Source organism: Meles meles, chromosome 3, assembly GCF_922984935.1.
Source record: "Meles meles chromosome 3, mMelMel3.1 paternal haplotype, whole genome shotgun sequence".
NCBI classification, from domain to species: Eukaryota; Metazoa; Chordata; class Mammalia; order Carnivora; family Mustelidae; genus Meles; species Meles meles.
Genome location: NC_060068.1, coordinates 21,437,108 through 21,456,190, shown reverse-complemented (window position 1 = coordinate 21,456,190; position 19,083 = coordinate 21,437,108). Strand labels below are relative to the sequence as shown.

General features: G+C 42.9%; 1 pseudogene; it reads left to right on the top strand.

The window, feature by feature from the left end:
- The first annotated feature begins 403 nt into the window (after window positions 1-403).
- LOC123938927 lies at window positions 404-1,359 on the top strand (annotated as a pseudogene).
- Window positions 1,360-19,083: the final 17,724 nt, after the last annotated feature.

The window sequence follows — 19,083 nt, the reverse complement described above, 5'->3', positions numbered from 1 at the left end:
AAGACCCTATGTTTCTTGTAGTATGACTTACACTAGCCAAGCTATGTTAACAACCCAGGTATCTCCCAGAGATTTTTGCATAAGGGCTGCCTTTCAGCCAACCACTTCCCTGCTTGCCTAGCCAAAAGTCCCACCTTCACCTCCCAGAAAGTCACAGCCCATAACCTGGTGCCTATGCACTCCAAGGCCTCTCTGGCACCTCTATGCTCACACACTCCAGAGCACTCCCACAAACTTCCCACCACCCCGTGGCTCTGCACTCCACCCACACCCCCAGAAAGCCCCCACCCAGACCCTGATTCCCACACACCTCTGGGCAGAGAAGAGCCTAGAAGTACTGGCAGATCCTGGTCCTCCTCCTTCTTGGTAGCAGCAGACTGCAGCCCTGGATCACAAAGTCAGCATGTGGGAGAAATTTCAGTTGGAAGAAGAACAAGATTCAGAAAATTGGTTTTCATGAACTTCGCAAGGTCACACAAGGATCACTGCACCATTCCAACCCCTTGAAAACTTGCTGTCTCTGATACTACCAATTAGAGAGCCATCTTTGCCTTAGCATCCAATGTTGTTCCAGCAGCACCATTGCAGGAGAGTACAAAACAAAGTTTTGTAGAAATGCTGAGATTTCATCATTTATAAATACACCACAGAGATAGTATAAGTTGCCCCTTCTACAGATCTATGAATTAGAAGCACATAACATTGAAACATGGAGGGAGTCTTAGCCCCCCAAAATACATAAGCCTTTAGTTAACATAGCTCCAGATCCAAGCCTTTTCTATGCTGTACACTTGCTGATTAAAAAAAAAAAATCCATGCCTTGCCAGTTATTCTATCAGTGGGAATGCACTTTATATACTTACCCTCAAAAGAATCCTGAAGTTTCCCAGCATTTTATGTCTGATATACCAAAGTCTACCTTCATGAAGCAGAACCCAGATGCCCTTGATTTTGGGACCCACCTCTATATCCCTTCATCCACCAGAACACTTCCATCAGGAAAGCCTTGAACATCTTTTTAGAAAGAAGGTTGCCAACCTTCGCTGTGGTGCATGAGTCAGGAGAAGCTGTAGACATTTATTCCAAGTCTGATGTAAAGTAACCTTGTTGCTGAGAAAACATAGAGTAACCTAGATATCACAGTGACCCAGGCCCTTAGCACTACTTACAGTGTCTTGAGGGTGTCATGAAGTGTAGTAAGCTGTGGATCCTGGGCTGATTACTGTGGGCTGATATCTGTGGGCTGCTGGTCACAACTGAAACAGAGAGCTCATGGGTGTGATTTCCCTGCCAGATAATAGGCAAGTCCTGATACTCATGTCCACAGGGGCCAGACAGAAGGAGAGAGAAGCAGAATGACCACTGTGCCTGAAGAAGCCCTTGGAGAAAATGTAGAGAAATATTCTGGGTCTGGCTCTAGATCATGAACACTGACCAAGACAAAAGACAGACAAATGGTTAACAATGTGTATCAGGGATTAGTCATGGTTATTTTTTTTTCCCAGCAAGGTTGAAACTGAGCATAAAAAGATTCAGTTTTCCATTAAAAGACTGTTTTCAGAGCTTTGAACAATTTCAGATATTGTATGTTGTCAAAGTGCTCTGTATCCTGAATTTTTTGATTGTTTTTCATCTCAAAGAATTCACTGGTCTGTAACAGGTAATATTAGATAAAAGTAGAACATGGCTTATTCGGACATTGTGTCTTATAACAACACACAGGGTATGTCATCACTGTGGCCAGTGGCAGCTGGAGGACACAGGGCTTGGGTGTGAAAGTCTTTGAAACTTTCTCAACCCATTTTCTTTTCCTTAGATTTGGGGAACTGCTGTAATTTGAATATAAATAATTCATTTGTAAAACTTAACGACAGTGTTAAGTGTCTGTTATGATCTGTAATGTAAAGAAGACTGCTTTATGATAGCCTTGTTAATTTTTACTTTCATGCAATATTTTACACATCTTTGCAGGTAAACTTAACTATACGCATTGATAAGCCATTGTTTGTTATTATAATTTCTACTTCCTCATTTAAGTTTGGACATGGAAAGGACAGGACTTCTAATATAGCCACTGTTGTAGTTTAAATGATGAAGTATCCAAAGCACATGTGAAGACCTGCTCTATTAGAGTGGGAAACAGGCAGAAGTTTTGAGGAAAGACAGTGCTGGGAGTATGTCTTTTTTCTCATGTATTGAAATGTAAAGTCATGATGTCTGTATGCCTGCTAATGGGTTGTTATTGAAAAGTGTTATTATGGCATATGCACTTCTCATGGGGTTGAAGAGAAATAAGGTTTCCTAATGTCAGTCCTCTGAATATGTCCACACTGTACATAGATATGAGTATAATGTGATATTTTTTCTTTTTGGGTTTTTTGCCAGATTGAAAAATTAATATAACTCCTACTGTCTACAACAAATAGATGAATGGATGAAGAGCAGGTGATATATTACAACAAATAGATGAATGGATAAAGAATAGGTGAAGATAGATAGATAGATAGATAGATATAGATATATGAAAATAACTAAGCCCAAAAATGATGACATCTTGCCATTTGGAACATGGATGGACACAGAGGGTATAAATTTAACAGAAATTGGTTAGACAGAGAAAAACAAATACCATAGGATTTCACTCCAATGTGGAATCTGAAAAGCAAAACAAATGAAAAACAAAACAAAACAAAAAGCAGAATCAGATGTATAAATATAAAGAACAAACTGATCTGCTAAAGGAGTTCTCAGAGGAGAAGAGAGTGGGGCATGGGAGAAATGGGTGAAGGGGAGTGGGAAACACAGGCTTCCCATTATGGAATGGACACGTGGTATAAAAGGCACAGCATAGGAGATATGGTCAATGTTATTGGAATATTGTCTCTGGCAAAGAATGGTAGCTACACTTCTGGTCAACACAGAATAAGGAAAAAAGTGTTCAATCGTATAATGTACATATGAAGCTAATATACTATTTCATGTCAACTATGCTTCAATTAAAAAAAAAATGAATCAGTGGTGCCTGGGTGGCTGAGTGGTTTAAGCCTCTGTCTTTGGCTCAGTTCGTGATCTCAGGGTCCTGGAATCAAGTCCCACATCTGGCTCTCTGCTCAGCAGGGGCCTGGTTCTCCCTCCCCCCTGCCTGCCTTTCTTCCTACTTGTGATCTCTCACTCTCTGTCCAAAAATCACAGTTGCAATTGCAGGGTCATAGGGAAGCTCTATTCTTAATTTGTAGAGGAATCTCCACACTGTTCTTCAAAGTGGCTGCACTAACTTGCATTCCCACCAACAGTGTAAGAGGGTTCCCCTTTCTCCACATCCTTTCCAACACACGTTGTTTCTTGTCTTGCTAATTTTGGCCATTCTAACTGGTGTCAGGTGGTATCTCAATGTTAGCTTCCCTATGACCCTGCAATTGCACTGCTGGGTATTTACCCCAAAGATACGGATGTAGTGAAAAGAAGGGCCATCTGTACCCCAATGTTTATTGCAGCAATGGCCACGGTCGCCAAACTGTGGAAAGAACCAAGATGACCTTCAACGGATGAATGGATAGGAAGATGTGGTACATATACACAATGGAGTATTATGCCTCCATCAGAAAGGATGAATACCCAACTTTTGTAGCAACATGGATGGGACTGGAAGAGATTATGCTGAGCGAAATAAGTCAAGCAGAGAGAGTCAAGTATCATATGGTTTCACTTATTTGTGGAGCATAACAAAGAACACGGAGGACGGGGCACCTGGGTGGCTCAGTGGGTTAAAGCCTCTGCCTTCGGCTCAGGTCATGATCCCAGGGTCCTGGGATTGAGCCCCACATCAGGCTCTCTGCTCTGCGGGGAGCCTGCTTCCTCCTCTCTCTCTGCCTGCCTCTCTGCCTAGTTGTGATTTCTCTCTGTCAAATAAATAAAATATTAAAAAAAAAAAAGAAAAAGAACACGGAGGACATGGGGAGATAGAGAGGAGAGAGAGTTGAGGGAAACTGGAAGGGGAGATGAACCATGAGAGACTATGGACTCTGAAAAACAACCAGAGGGTTTTGAAGGGGCGGGGGGGGGGGTGCGGTGGGAGGTTGAGGAACCACGTGGTGGGTAATAGGGAGGGCAGGTACTGCATGGAGCACTGGGTGTGGTGCAAAAACAATGAACACTGTTATGCTGAAAATAAACAAAAAGAAAAAAAAAAAGCACAGATGGAGCTGTCTCCTCCCAGACCAGATACATAGGCTCTGAAGCTCAGAGTAGAGACGATTAAGGAGCAGAAATTTGCACTCTGAACAGGGGGAGGGATAACTGGGCTTCCCTGTGAGAGAAGAAGATCATGTGGTTTAGGACTGAACACCAACCAAAGGGATACACAGGAAAAAGCTGTCAAAGGAAACTGAAACGGAAATCAACAAAGAAAGAACTGGAAGTAAATTTGTCACAGAAGTGAAGGGCAGAGTCTCCCCAAGTGACTAGTGTTACCTGCAGCCCCAAGACAGGCTGAGTGAGGCCAGTTCCATCTGAATTGCATTTGGGTCCTCATGACTCTCAGACAAACCCAATTCTGTTATGTATATATATGTATACATACATATATACTTTCTACTAATTTTTAAGAAGATTATATATTAGATTAAAATCTGTGCTCACTGTTTCAATAAGCAATAATTAATTAATAAGTAATAAGAAAAAGTTATAAGTAGTTAATGGGACCTTCCTCTGGTGCCAGTCCCCACTGGCACCACGCAAATATGGAAGGGTCCTGAAGACTTTTTTTTTTTTTAATTTTAGGGTTAGAATTTTGTGATGCATCAGTTGCATAGAATACCCAGTGCTCATTCAATCAAGTGCCCTCCTTAATGCCTATCCTTAGTTACCCCATCCTCCACCCACTTCCCTTCTCACAACCCCATTTGTTCCCTAGTTAAGAGTCTGTCATGGTATTTCTTCCCTTTCTGATTTCATCTTATTTTTCCCCTCCCTTTCCCTATTGCCATCGGTTTTGTTTCTTAAATTCCACATATGAGTGAAATCCTATAGCATTTGTCTTTCATCAACTTATTTCACTTAGCATAATAGTCTTTAGGTACCATTGTGAATGGTAAGATATCATTCTCTTGATGGCTGAGTTATATTCCATTATATGCATATAACATTATCTTCTTTATCCAGACTTTAAAAATTTCTGATTTTGCAGCCCAATGGTTATAATACTTTGTGGCAGACTCTCCAAGTAGACTCTCTCTCCTCGACTGTGTCCTCAACTATATCAGACCTGAATCAACTCTCCACACCTCTTCCCTTCCAAATGGTGGTCGCTTTTTTACTTATAGCCTTGTGGAATTTGTTTTATAACATCTTTGATTGATTTCTTGGGAGTTAAGAATAGTCTGATAAGCATGTAATTGTATTTGAGGAAAGAGACAATCTTAACTCCTCTCCCAGAACTTTCTGACTGGATGCTGCACACTAAGGCTGTGAACCTGGGGACAGGCTAGATTTTGTTGCCCCCTTCTAGGAGAGCTGAATGTCGTTTAGGCAAGGAGATCATGACTTGTGACACAGATTTGTCCTTTCTAGGTTTAGGTTTATTGTGGGAAGATGTGTGAAACATAACGCCTACCATTTACTCCACTTACATTTAAGCTGTGATGGATGAGTTGAGGGTAGCACTTGCTCTAGTGCTATGTTGTCTGACTTACCCCACAACTGTGATCTTTCTATGATGTTTATGTGACCTTTTCATGGGGTCTAATTGCCCATGTCCTCATTAACATCGGTGTTAGTGTTTTAGCGAATGATGACAATGAGTGACACATTTAACTTTGTACTGTTTGAGTCTTTCAGGGTCTCCATGATCTCCCTATCATATGAATTTTTCAACTTGAAGGAAAGTTTACCTGGTTTCCTTTAAAACGTGGTTTCCAGGAAATGATGTCATGAGGGTCACTAAGAAATCCTTCAGTCATCAGCCATCCAAACTGCCTGGTGATTGGCCACCCAAATAAGGCCAACATGAAAGTGCCCTGGAGATTGGATAGGGAATGTTTTTGACATCATAAGAAGACACTGTGATGTACCAGGGCTGTTATAAAAGGACATCTGCAGCCCAGGTTGCACTGAGGAGGGAGATAGTGTTTTAGCCATAACTCTTCCTCGCTTTCTCTGCCCTGTTCTCTTCCTCTGTTCATGGCAAGCACCCTGCCCATTCCTCCTTCCTTGGGCCTCCCACCAACACTCTCACACCACCTTCATGTTTGTGTTTATGTTTGTGCCCCTCTGTGGTCCTGAGAGTCCTCAAAGCAGTACCCAGTAACTCCTGGACCCATTTCCCATTGTGTGGATGGCCCATCTTCTCAGGGACACATTCCACTTTGTATATGGGATTGGGGCACTGTAAATCAGAGTACTGTAGATTTTCAGCTGGGTTCCACATCTCTGGGATCAAATCTGGGTTCAGCACAGGAAAGCTGAGTCCATGTCCTGAGGGAACACTGGGCCTACTATTATTCCAGAGCCCTCAAACACAGCTCAGCACAGGGAACATGAATGCTCTAAGCATCTGGCCATCCTGATGTTCACAATGTCTCCAGACAAAAGGAAGAGAGGAAATTTCATGAAACATGTATTGGGAGAAGGAATCACCACATCTCTAGACATAGTATGAGTCCTTGGAACACATGTCCTCAGACCACAAGCAGTCTGACCCAGCTTAGCAGTGGACACACTAATTCCACAGACTGCTGGCCAACCAGGAGCCTACAGACCACACACACTTGAACACAGTATACCACAGGCAAATTCAGACCCCAGAACAGAGAACCCACCAGGAACTCTGTGAGTGGAAACCTTCTGAATGCATTTGAAACTGGGCAGATGAGTCATACAGACACTGGTTGGACAAGGAATCCTCATAACACACCTTGCCAATCCAGGCAGCACAAAGCAAGTATGTCTAGAGAACACCAAGCTTGCCAAGTGCCAAGAATCTATCAATCCTGCATCCCAGGTCAGTACTGGGAAAACGATTCACCTGAACAGCAGCATCAACATATACCCTTGGACATGGAGACCAAGAAAGAGCCTTGGGCTGGGCCAAAATGGCACTTGATGAACCAGCTCACCAATCGCCTATTGACATAGAGACCAACAAATCATCTCTCTTGTAGGCCAAATAGGAACTTGTATAGAAGGTTCACCATGTACCCTTACATCTGGGCACTGATAAGACAGCTCTGTGATAGGTCAAGAGGACAACTATACAGCAGGCTTACCACTTGTATTTTGATATCAATAGTAACTCAGTTCTGTACTCAGCCAAGTAGGCACCTGGAGAGTGAGATCATTATGTGCCCCTGGACTCAGAAACCAAAAACTCATCTCTATCCTGGGCCAAGGAGGTACCTGGACAAATGATTCATCATGTGTTGTACAACTAGAGACCAACAAAGTATATCAGGTCTAGGTCAAAGACTCACTGGGACCAGTTTTTCACAAAGTGCATAACTCTACTCTCTATTAGGCCAAAGAGGCACCTTCACAGCAGGCTTACCATGTGTCCTTAGACCTTGAAACATAGAACAGATCTCTGAGCACTTGGAAAGCAGGATCACTGTCTGCCCTTCAAACTCAAGACCAACAAATCATGTCTGTGCGTCGGCCAACCAGACACCTTGATAGTGGCCTCATCATTGGCCTTTGAAACTGGAGACCAACAACTTAGCTGTCTGATAAGGCAAGCAGGCACCTGGACAGATGAACTAAATAAATTCTCAAAATGATTTATAAGTTATTTCCTTTATTGTGTGTATGTTATTGACTGACATACTTATCAATATAGTCTGGGGGAAATTTGGAGAAATTTTTAATGCTCATTCAGAAGCACATATGCATTGGTGAACTGTCGCTTCATTTGTGATATAACACTCAGTGAGAAATTTCACCAAGGAGGGTATAATTGGTTCTTTGTTATTTTTTTTCAAAATGAAAAACAAACAAACAAACAAAACACAAAAGAAACAAGCAAACAACAACAAAAACGATCTTTCTTATTTTGTGTCATTAGCCAAGACTGGTTACAGAAACAACATGAAAATTGCACAACACTGAAGACAACAGTCATCCATACAAGGTGCTGCTTAAAATATAACATTTCTGTAACACCACATGTCTGGAAGAAGTTAAGTATCTTCCTGGTGAAAGTGATTAGAACTGCATGAGTCTAAGTCATCCCTGAACTGTATGACTCCCTCCATTGGTCATCTAGATGCCACCCGTGTAGAACCATAATGCTTCCCAATTATGGACTTGACTAAGATATTCTTATTCACACTAACCTTTGGAAGCACAATCATTCCCTTGTCAGCATAGGCAATCATATTTTCATGCCTCTCTTTCAGAGTCTAAGGGCCTACTCAGCAACACTGACCATTGTCTCCCAGACTACTAATTCTGGGCATTTTCATAGACTAAAAGTACTGAGCTCTCAATGCCAAAGCCTGGCATGCAACAGGTACTCAAAGCTGAGTAACATGGAAAAATACATAGATAAACCACTACATCTTCTATAATGGGATACTGACAAGTCTCCAGTTTGAATCTGTGTCCCAAGTGTGAGGTTCCTGTGGGCTGAACTAGCATTTCAGCATCTGGTTCCTTGTCTTATCCCTTACATCCCACACCATAGGAAATTCTTGACCAAGGGAGACACTATTAAATTAATGCCTATGGAATGAGTGAACATACTCTTACTTTGCTCACTTCATAATTTCCAACTGTGAAAACATACCAAGGATTTATTATCAGTCCAGAAAAAAACAAAAAAACATTACCAAAGAGTACAGGCTCCTTCTGCTTCCTTGCTCAGACTCACAGCCTCTCCAGCAGTGGTTCTCAGAGCACCCTCTTTTTCACAGTAAGAACCCTTGGGATTTCCAGCTGCAAATCCTCCTTCACAATCAGCATGATTTCCTTCTTGAGTTTTCATCACCCCCGGGACTCCCTGCTTAGCAGCTGCCTGATCCCACAGAGACTCACCCCTGCCAATATCAGCTGAATAGACCCTTAACCACTTGTCAAGGACCATATTATGTATCAAAGAGTTATTGTCATTGATGGTAAAAAGCTATGACCACAGGGAAAATTATTCTCAATGAAAATAGAACCAAGGACTTGCTTCTTCACTTAACAAATATACGTGACTTGAAGACAGAATGTAAGTTGTGAAAATGGTTAAAACTGGTTTCATGAGAACCATCGTTAATGATGACTATAGTTAATCATATTTGATTGTATAATGTACATTGTATTGCATATTTGAATGGTTCTATAACAAAAGATCTTAAATTTCTTATCACAATGAAACATGTAACTCTGGGAGATCTGTTATCCAGAAGTAAGTGGTGATCATTTCACAATATATACATATATCACTCTGATATACACCTGAAAGAAATAGAATGTTTCATGTTAATTATATATCAATTTTTAAAATAACTGAATAAACTGCAATTGGCAAAATGTCGTCTCTGCCACCTGAAGTAATCGCTTTTGCACATGCACTTGTAGGTGAATCATGAAAAGTGGAAGTCAAAGGAAAGGACTCTGGTTCTGTACTCCTCTGTGGAGTGTTCCCTGAGTTTCATTGATTTAAGAGCAGTTTGCATTGATTTAAGAGCAGCAATTTTCCAAACTGGAAGGGGAGGGCCTGGTGGTATAGCATGTATGACTGCATGTTTCAATCTAACAGTGTATATAATCCTCCTTTGCTCTAAACAAATCATAATCATTCCTTGAAAGGCATGAAAGCCTCCTCTCCGACCTAGGCTGCCCTGTCTCTTCTTTTTCCCAGCTAATCTGTGCAATATCCACACCTCAAGACTCAGTCCAATACCCAACACTTTTTGTTTTCTCTTCTGGTCAGTTCACAACACCCCAACCACTGTCTGCTTCACTTGGCTGGCATTGTAGTGAATATTGTTGTAGTCTCCAATCCCACTTACTAGTTCTTTGTCACATCATTATGTTGGTTTGCTTTCTGTGCTTTATCTCCTAAAAGCAATGATACTTCAAGTTTTTAATGGTTTGCCTAGGAAGATATGAACATACACAGTACATCATTTGCTATACAAAACAATTTTCTTAGCAAAAGTAAAGATGAATTTAAGTGTAATTTAAGTTACAATTCACACAACTATTGCAATGAAATACATAAGTGGTAGGGCTCACCTCAGATTCACCCCATGAACTTAAAAATACACTTATTTCTCCCTAAAGTGAAAATTAAGGCAGTTCTTCAAATTTCTTCATTATATCTTCACAAGATCACCTTCAAACCAGTATCCTTCTTTAGAAAACAGATTGAGAGCCCAATGTCAAGGTAGAGCAATATATTCTCACAACATGCTATCATTTACAACCTCAAGAACTACTGGCATTACAAGTTCCCCTATGTACCTCAAATTTTAAAGAAAACTCAGTAGCAGAGTTTTTAAATCAACTGTATTTATTTGAATTAATTTTAATTAACATATCCAGCATTATTAGTTTCAGAGGTAGAGCTCAGTGATTCAAAATTTGCACATAACACCTATTGCTCATTACATCCCTCCTTAATGCTTGTCACTCAGTTATTCCCCAATAACATCCCCTCCAACACCCTCAGTTTGTTCCTGACAGTTAAGAGTCTCTTATGGTTTTCCTCCCTCTCTGATTTCCTTTTTTTTTTAATTTTTCCTTCCCTTACCTTGTGCTAACCTTTTATTTATTAAATTCCACATATGACTAAAATCATACGGTATTTATCTTTCCCTGACTGACTTATCTTACCTACCATAACACCTCTATTTCCATCCCTGTTTTTTTAAAGATTTTATTTATTTATTTGACAGAGAGAGAAATCAGAAGTAGGCAGAACAGCAGCAGAGAGAGAGGTGGAAGCAGGCTTTCCGCTGAGCAGAGAGCATGATGTGGGGCTCGCTCCCAGGGCCCTGGGATCATGACCTGAGCCGAAGGTAGAGACTTTAACTCACTAAGCCACCGAGGAGTCCCCATCCATATGGTTTGTAATGTCATGATATCCTTTTTGAGGGTGTAGTAATATTCCATTGTGTATAAACAAAAGACCAACAAACACATGAGAAAATGTTCAACATCCCTCAGCACCAGGGAAATACAAATCAAAACCATGATTTGAGAGTACCTCACACCGGTCAGATTGGCTAAAATTAACAAGACAGGAAAGAACATTTGATGTTGAGGATGAAAAGAAAGGGGAACCTTCTTTCAGTGTGGGTGGGAATGCCAGGTGGTACAGCAAATCTGGAAACAGTATGAAGGTTGCTCATAAAGTCAAAAATATACATACTCAGGCTTCTAGATGGTTCAGTCAGTTACCACCTGTCTTTGGCTCAGGTCATGATCCCAGATCAAGCACCAGCATGAGCTCCCTGCTCAGCCATGAGTGTGAGTCTCCCTCTTTCCCTTCCTCACTCATAGTGTCTTTCTCACATAAATAAAATAAAACTTAAAGGAAAGTAGAACTATTCTATGACCCAACACCAGCTCTACTATGTATTTATCCAAAGGATAGAAACATAAGGGTTAATTTTTATAGGAGAAGTGTCCACAATTGTCAAAGTATATAAAGTACTCAGATATCCAGAAACACATGAATGGAGAAAGAAGATAAGGCAGTTTTAAGCTCATCTTTCCTACTTAACCCTTACACTCCACCTAGTGGAGCAGAATCCAATCCATTTGGATTCTCCAGAGATCTTTCCTCTTTCAGCTCTTTGGATTCTAGGGTACCAGGAGGAGGAAGGAAAGTTGGCATTTTTAGCATCTGGTGGAGGGCCAAAAGCATTCATAGTCTGTATTACCAATACCCATGAACAAACGCCAACCACCACTCCTTTTTTGCCACTTTTCCCTATTTTAAGTTAAAAGAAGGAAGCAGAAAACACCAGCGGATGCCCCACACCACTTATTTCAGCTAAGGACTGAAACTGGAGCTTGCCCCCAGCCCTTTCTACAACAGCTACAACCAGAAGACAGTGACAAACTTAGTGGAGACCAAACAGCTCTGAAATGTGAGTCCATGGAAGTGGCTCTGTTTCCTGTACTCACTCATGACTGCATCTGGTTATGACAGTTAGTAGTCTCAGCAGTAATGATCACCAGACCTTCCTTTTATTCCGTTTTCACCTGAAGTTATATACAGAGTTATAATGTAAGTGGATAAAGGCATAGATAAGGTGAAGCACATTCTATGAACTTTAATCAATGACTAGAGACTGTAAAATGAAGAGGATGACCCCAATAGAGTTCTCCCAATCCTATTAAATGCTCACACCAAACAGGCAGGTAACTGTGGTGCTGGCCCAGGTGTACTCAGGTCCTCTGGCTTCCTGCCTTTACCATCTCCCCAAGAGGACAGGAAGAGAGGATTTAGCTAATACATCCCTGTGAAGGTCCTGGTGTGAGGGATGAGCTGGTTAAACCCCTCAGATACTGGGGAGATCCACCCCCGCCAACCATTGAGCACTTCCTCTGCTCAGCTTGGGCACTGGTCATAAATTGGTCAGCTGGACCAGGTAGGAACTGGGGGTGGGGAGATGAGTTACTACTGGTTGTCTGCAGGACACCTGTCCTGCCACACATGACAGCTAGCCCTATGGGGAGAAGTGGACACAGGGGAGATACATGCCTGATATTAAATAAAAGACAAATGTCTTCTGCCAGCCAGTCTGATGTCCTGAGGTTCATTCAGGACCCCTGGGAGTCCACACCTGAGAACTTACCTGTTCCTGGAATGATTGGGCTCCTCTCAGCAAGCTGGCACCCTAGCAGAGGAGCAAGAGGTTGGGCAGCAAAGGTACAGGGAACCTGGCGTACCAGGAAGAAGGAGATAGAAGGAATGGGTGATGAACCCATTCCCTCCATCCCCTTGCCCTGGGGGCCCACTAGGACGATGTGCAAACTCCTTGTCCAGCAGTGCCTGGCAATCCTTGGCATCAGCTGTGCACACTCACTGCAGTCCACATTCACATTGTCAGCCACGTTGTCCTCTTCACACCAACCAAGCTCCTCCAGGCCACAGGCCTAGCTGTGTAGAGCCTGGGCAATGCCGCTCAGTGGCACATCCTGGAGAGCAACTGGCCCTGGTCCGTGCTGGAGGGTCTCAGAGTCCCTGTATTGTGGGTTCTCAGGAAGCTCCCCAACTGCCCCAGGGCCCAAGTTTCTGTGTTGCCTGCTGCTCTCCTCCATATCCAGAGCTCTTGCTGAGCTGGGGCCCGCTGTGCTGCTGGGAACAGGGATGTTGGGCTTGGATATCGCGGGGAGAAGGTTGTAGCACTCTTTCTAAGCAGATCTCTCTATTTGTTCCCTAAGAAGGAATTCCAGGAGTTTTGTCAGCTTCCTGCCAGACCCCTCCCCACTCTCAGTGCTTCCCCAACTGAGATGTCACTTTCCAATTGCTCTTTTCTCTGTGAAATCCTCTCTGTCCTGCTTCTCCTTCTGGCTCTGCCACCTCCCTTGGGACTCCCTTTTCTGGTTCTTGGCTTTGTCACTTGCACATCCTTCAGTATCAGTTCAAATAAAGAAAAATAAATGCATGAAATACATACATATGATGCATAGAAATTCTTTCTCATTGGGGAGAAACAGTTATTTACTGACCTGTTCTACTTGCTGGAGATTGAGTGGGAAGGAACAGCTACTGAGCTCCTGCCCTCAGGAACGCCCACTCTTCCTGGTTCCTGATAGACTTTCACAAATTTTTGTTCCCAGGTTACAGATCGCATTTTGATGAATGATCAAAACCACTTAGTTCGATTTACAATTAAAAGTTGCTGGTAGTATAAGAGACTATGGACTCTGAAAAACAACCTGAGGGTTTTGAAGGGGCGGGGTGGGAGGTTGGGGGAACCAGGTGGTGGGTAATGGGGAGGGCACGTATTGCATGGAGCACTGGGTGTTGTGCAAAAACAATGAATACTGTTATGCTGAAAAAAATAAATAAATTTATAAATGAAAGATAAAGAAAAAAAAGTTGCTGGTAGTTGAAGGCAATATTTGCCAATTTTGAGTAGATTTTAATTTCAGGGGGGTCTTATGTATAAATTCAAGTCTGAAAATAATAGCTGGAGGTACAAAATACCAATGTGTTGTTTCCAGCAGAAAATCAATAATTAAACATGATTAGCAATAATAATTTCCAAAATGAACTTTTTGGTTTGTTGTTGACTAACATACATCAGGAAATGAATCAGACTTTTTAATTTTTTTTTTAAATCAAGTCAGCCTGTTTCTTTGTTAGAAACATATTTTGGTGTTGCTATCAGAGAGAGAAATAGAAATAGTTTGTTAAAGCAGTTTTTTAGTTATGAGCCATGAACTCAGTTATGAGGTCAGAGCCATGATCACAGAAACATATAAAACCAACACACACAATCTATGTCAGATGCTCCAGTCAATTAGGAACAGGGATATGGGGAAAAGAGGAAAAGAAAGGGAAGCAGGAGGCATCTAGACATAGGAGATATTTAAGCACATTTAAGGAAATGCTACACTTAGTTTCATCTCTTTTTCACATGTTTATGCTCAAGACATTAAAGCCTCTTGGCGTGTTTCTGTGACAGGAACACACCTCAGGGGAGCCCTTGGCATACCTGCTCCTGAAGGTATGAAATTCAAGTGGAACTCACTGGGTAGATGAAAAATCCCCTCCCTGTACTTCCCTGAGCACGGAAAGCATTCCTGGGGAAGGACAAGTGCTTCAGTTACTGCCTTAAAACCCCAGGCCTGTCCACTGGTGCTCATCATGAAATCCTTTTTAGTCTCAGGGATCTAAACCTGAAAATGTTCCCAGCATGGATAGAGTCAAGGGCATTTCAGGTTTCATCAGTTCCCTTTAAAAATTCGCTAATCCCCATGTCCTCATATCAGGGAGATCATATGATAGTTGTCTTTCTCCGATTGACTTATTTCACTAAGCATGATACCCTCTAGTTCCATCCACGTCATCGCAAATGGCAAGATTTCATTTCTTTTGATGGCTGCATAGTATTCCATTGTGTATATATACCACTTCTTCTTTATCTAGTCATCTGTTGATGGACATCTAGGTTCTTTCCATAGTTTGGCTATTGTAGACATTGCTGCTATAAACATTCGGGTACACGTGCCCCTTCGGATCACTACATTTGTATCTATAGGGTAAATACCCAGTAGTGCAATTGCTGGGTCATAGGGTAGTTCTATTTTCAACATTTTGAGGAACCTCCATGCTGTTTTCCAGAGTGGTTGCACCAGCATGCATTCCCACCAACAGTGGAGGAGGGTTCCCCTTTCTCCACATCCTCGCCAGCATCTGTCATTTCCTGACTTGTTCATTTTAGCCATTCTGACTGGTGTGAGGTGATATCTCATTGTGGTTTTGATTTGTATTTCCCTGATGCCGAGTGATGTGGAGCACGTTTTCATGTATCTGTTGGCCATCTGGATGTCTTCTTTGCAGAAATGTCTGTTCATGTCCTCTGCCCATTTCTTGATTGGATTCTTTGCTCTTTGGGTGTTGAGTTTGCTAAGTTCCTTATAGATTTTGGATACTAGCCCTTTATCTGATATGTCATTTGCAAATATCTTCTCCCATTCTGTCAGTTGTCTTTTGGTTTTGTTAACTGTTTCCTTTGCTGTGCAAAAGCTTTTGATCTTGATGAAATCCCAATAGTTCATTTTTGCCCTTGCTTCCCTTGCCTTTGCTGATGTTCCTAGGAAGATGTTGCTGTGGCTAAGGTCAAAGAGGTTGCTGCCTGCGTTCTCCTCAAGGATTTTGATGGGTTAGGGGGATAGGAGAAGAATAAATGAAACGAGATGGGATTGGGAGGGTGACAAACCATAAATGACTCTTAATCTCACAAAACAAACTGGGGGTTGCTGGGTGGAAGCTGGTGAAACAGGCAAACATGTTTTGGCTTATTTTGGAATTTACAAGGATTATTCCTTCTCCTTGCCAGACATTAATAGCTATTGTCTGCCTAGCGTCCCAGTTCCCTACCTTCTTCTGCCAAAAAAAAAAAAAAAAGAAAGAAAAAAAAAAAAAAAAGAAAATCAGCCACTGAATCCCACCCCTTGGCCACAGGGCCAGGAGTAAAGCTGTGAGCTAGGACAGGTCATCTAGAACATTCCTTGGAAATTCAGATGTGACTACTTAGAGAGGATAGCCTCCTTTTTGCTAGAGTCCTAACCTGAGACTAGTAAGCCTACAAAGGCTGCCTGTCAAGCTTCTCACTGCATAAAGAAGCTCATCTGTAGGCCAAGATAAAGCTTCAGTTCAAATTACTAGAGTTTCTGTCACTTTCACCTGAAAGAATTCTGGTTGGCATAGTCTAATCTTACAAAGGAGGGAAGAGAAGCCCAGACAGGAATCAAGCACTCCTGGTCATGGCAAGGAGAGCCCAGGACTCCCAAAATCCACTCCTGCCCTTCTGCTGGGCCACATCCAGTTCCTCTGCCTGGGCTTAGAGGGGGCCAGGCACAACATCCAGAGTTTACCCCCAGGAAGATGAAGGACCAAATCTTCAATGCATCCCCTCTTGGTCCACTCCATCCCTTCTTCTGCCTCCCACCCCATGCCCTGTAGTCACAGTGACAGAAAAGACTACACCACTACTAGTGGTCTCCTAAAAATTACCAAGACTGAGAACCCAGCCATTATTCTGAACCCTGCCTCTGGTTTATACTTCTACTCCTTTAATAAAGAACTTGAGTGATGAAGTCCTGCCTTTATTTAAGCAGTGCTTCCTGTCTGCTTTGCTATGTCTCCTGCTGAAAACTCCCACCTGTGTTGCAAACATCTCAGTTGGTCTGGCTACTCCTCCTGTGAGGAAGGTGAAAGTGGAGTGAGAAAGAAGCAGAGATGTTTCTCCAGATCCCTGGAGCTGGATCAAGACAGGCCTGTCATGATTCACACTTCAGTGGAAGGGGCCCTGGGCTTGCCTCCTGGCTTAAGCAACAACTGACTACTGTGACATGGGCCACCTTCCTTCCTGCCCCAACCTTGTGTCCTTCCTCTGTGAAATGTAGAGGCTAGTGATGCTTATTTCAGAGGGACTGTGAGCATTCTGTGAGATTCCTGTCTTCACAGGACCTAACGTAGGTCTGGGAACATTGCAGGTCCTGGGTTAAGGCTCATTTTCTCCTCCTTCGTGTTTCAGCTGATTAGAAAAAGGATGTTTCACATGACTCATGAGCCTACCTGCTCCCAAGTAAGTTAGGTGGAATTATCACATCTTCTCATGCACCAATATACATAAGATGAATGTGCAATACTATTAGAATAATTAACAGTCTAATTACTGTTCTAACATTCAAGCTGGCACCAAACATTAATTCCTAGGGAATACCAATTGCCAAGGATGCAGTTGTCAACCTGCGATGGGTGTATGTATGCAGGGACTGAATTTGTGAAATCAAGGAGCCATCACACTTTCCAAAACACAGGAGGAAATCTGTTACAGCATCGCACTAACGCACGGGTGCGCGCACACACACACACACACACACACACACACACACTGTCCCTCTCCCACTATGCCACTCTGGTCTCATTTCCTTTTTCTGACGATGAGCCTGCATGGATAGATGGGGGGAATGCCAACAGTTTTGCCAGCACCACTGACTAGGAGCTTCCACCAGGCTAGACAGCTACGAGGATGCTTCCCCAAGCTTCTCCAACAACAGCCCTGTGAGTGCTATTAGCAGTGGATTCCCACTTCATGGGTGGGGATCTGAGGTAAATAGAAGCTAAGTAATAGTAACTTTAACCCACCAATAGTGACTGTAACCCTGCTGGATGCTTCTTATGGCCTCTGTTTCTGAAGCCATGTGCTTGGGGTCTAGTCCTTGTTACCCCATTGTGCAGGAGACACCACTACCTAACCATGTCATACAGCAACATAATGGAAGAGCTGGGACTGACCCTTAGGTCACTGCTCCCAGAGGGCAGCCTGAGATGCTGAGAGAGACTCCCCACTGGTCTGGGTTCACTTGGATTCCTGCCAGGAAGCTGCGATCCAAACCCTGCCCCATCCAATACCTATCTATATCCTACATGCAGTATTTCTGGAGTTCAGCAATTAACTTGACATAGTTCCTTATGGATTTCTTGAAAAGAAAATGACTGCAAAACTGAACCCAGGGGTGCCTCGGTTATGGCGGGGTTGCGCCTGTTCCCCAGCATAGAGGTCTGTCCCCAGAGCCACCAGCATCCAGGTTTTGGTCGATAACTCAGATGGAAACAAACCAGGTCCCACCTTGCATTTGTGGAAGGCATAAAGGCAGAAGAATGTGAAGCAGATCAGGGAGTTGGGCTGGGTGGAAACTGGCCTTGACCCTGAACTCCAGCTCTTGCCAGGTGCTGTGTCACCTGTGAGGCCCTACTTCAGCTGATAAGATAAAACCAACAGTTTTATGGAAGAAAACCCTGCAGGAACCAGGACAGGAAGTGAGTGTCCTGCCTCAGGGTGGCTCCCAGTGGGAAAGTCAAAGGGATTGGTACATGCAAGTGTGTGAGGTTAGGAGCATGAATTTCCCTACCTGTCCAAGAAGTGGCAGGTGTCAGACAGCCCTGAATCTGGGAAATTTGGAAGAAGTAAAATCAGAAGAGCCAAAGATCACGGTCATCTTAAGGACCATCTGCCAGAAAGCCAATCTCTTTCTTCTCAAAGGATCGTTGCCAGGGAACAGATGAGAGCCAAGACTGTGGACAGAAGCAAACACCAACTCCCGGGGGCTACACGGGCCTTAGGGACTGCCCTCGAAGGTAAGAATCAGCAAGTAAAAGCGATAAATGCATGGGGTTTCCATGCAATCATGCTGGCCCAGGCGTGCAGAATGAATGGGAGGTAAGTAGAATGGAAGGCAGAGAGACAAGTGCTGTGCTTTGGATAAGAAATCTGAAGAGGCAATTCACAAGGCCTGAAGGATGTGCGGTTGGTGTGCTGACTGATTGGAATGGGTCTTTGGGCAAGAATGACATAAGGGCAGCTCCCATGTATTGGCTTGGATAGCTGACTAATAAAGACAACTCCTTTA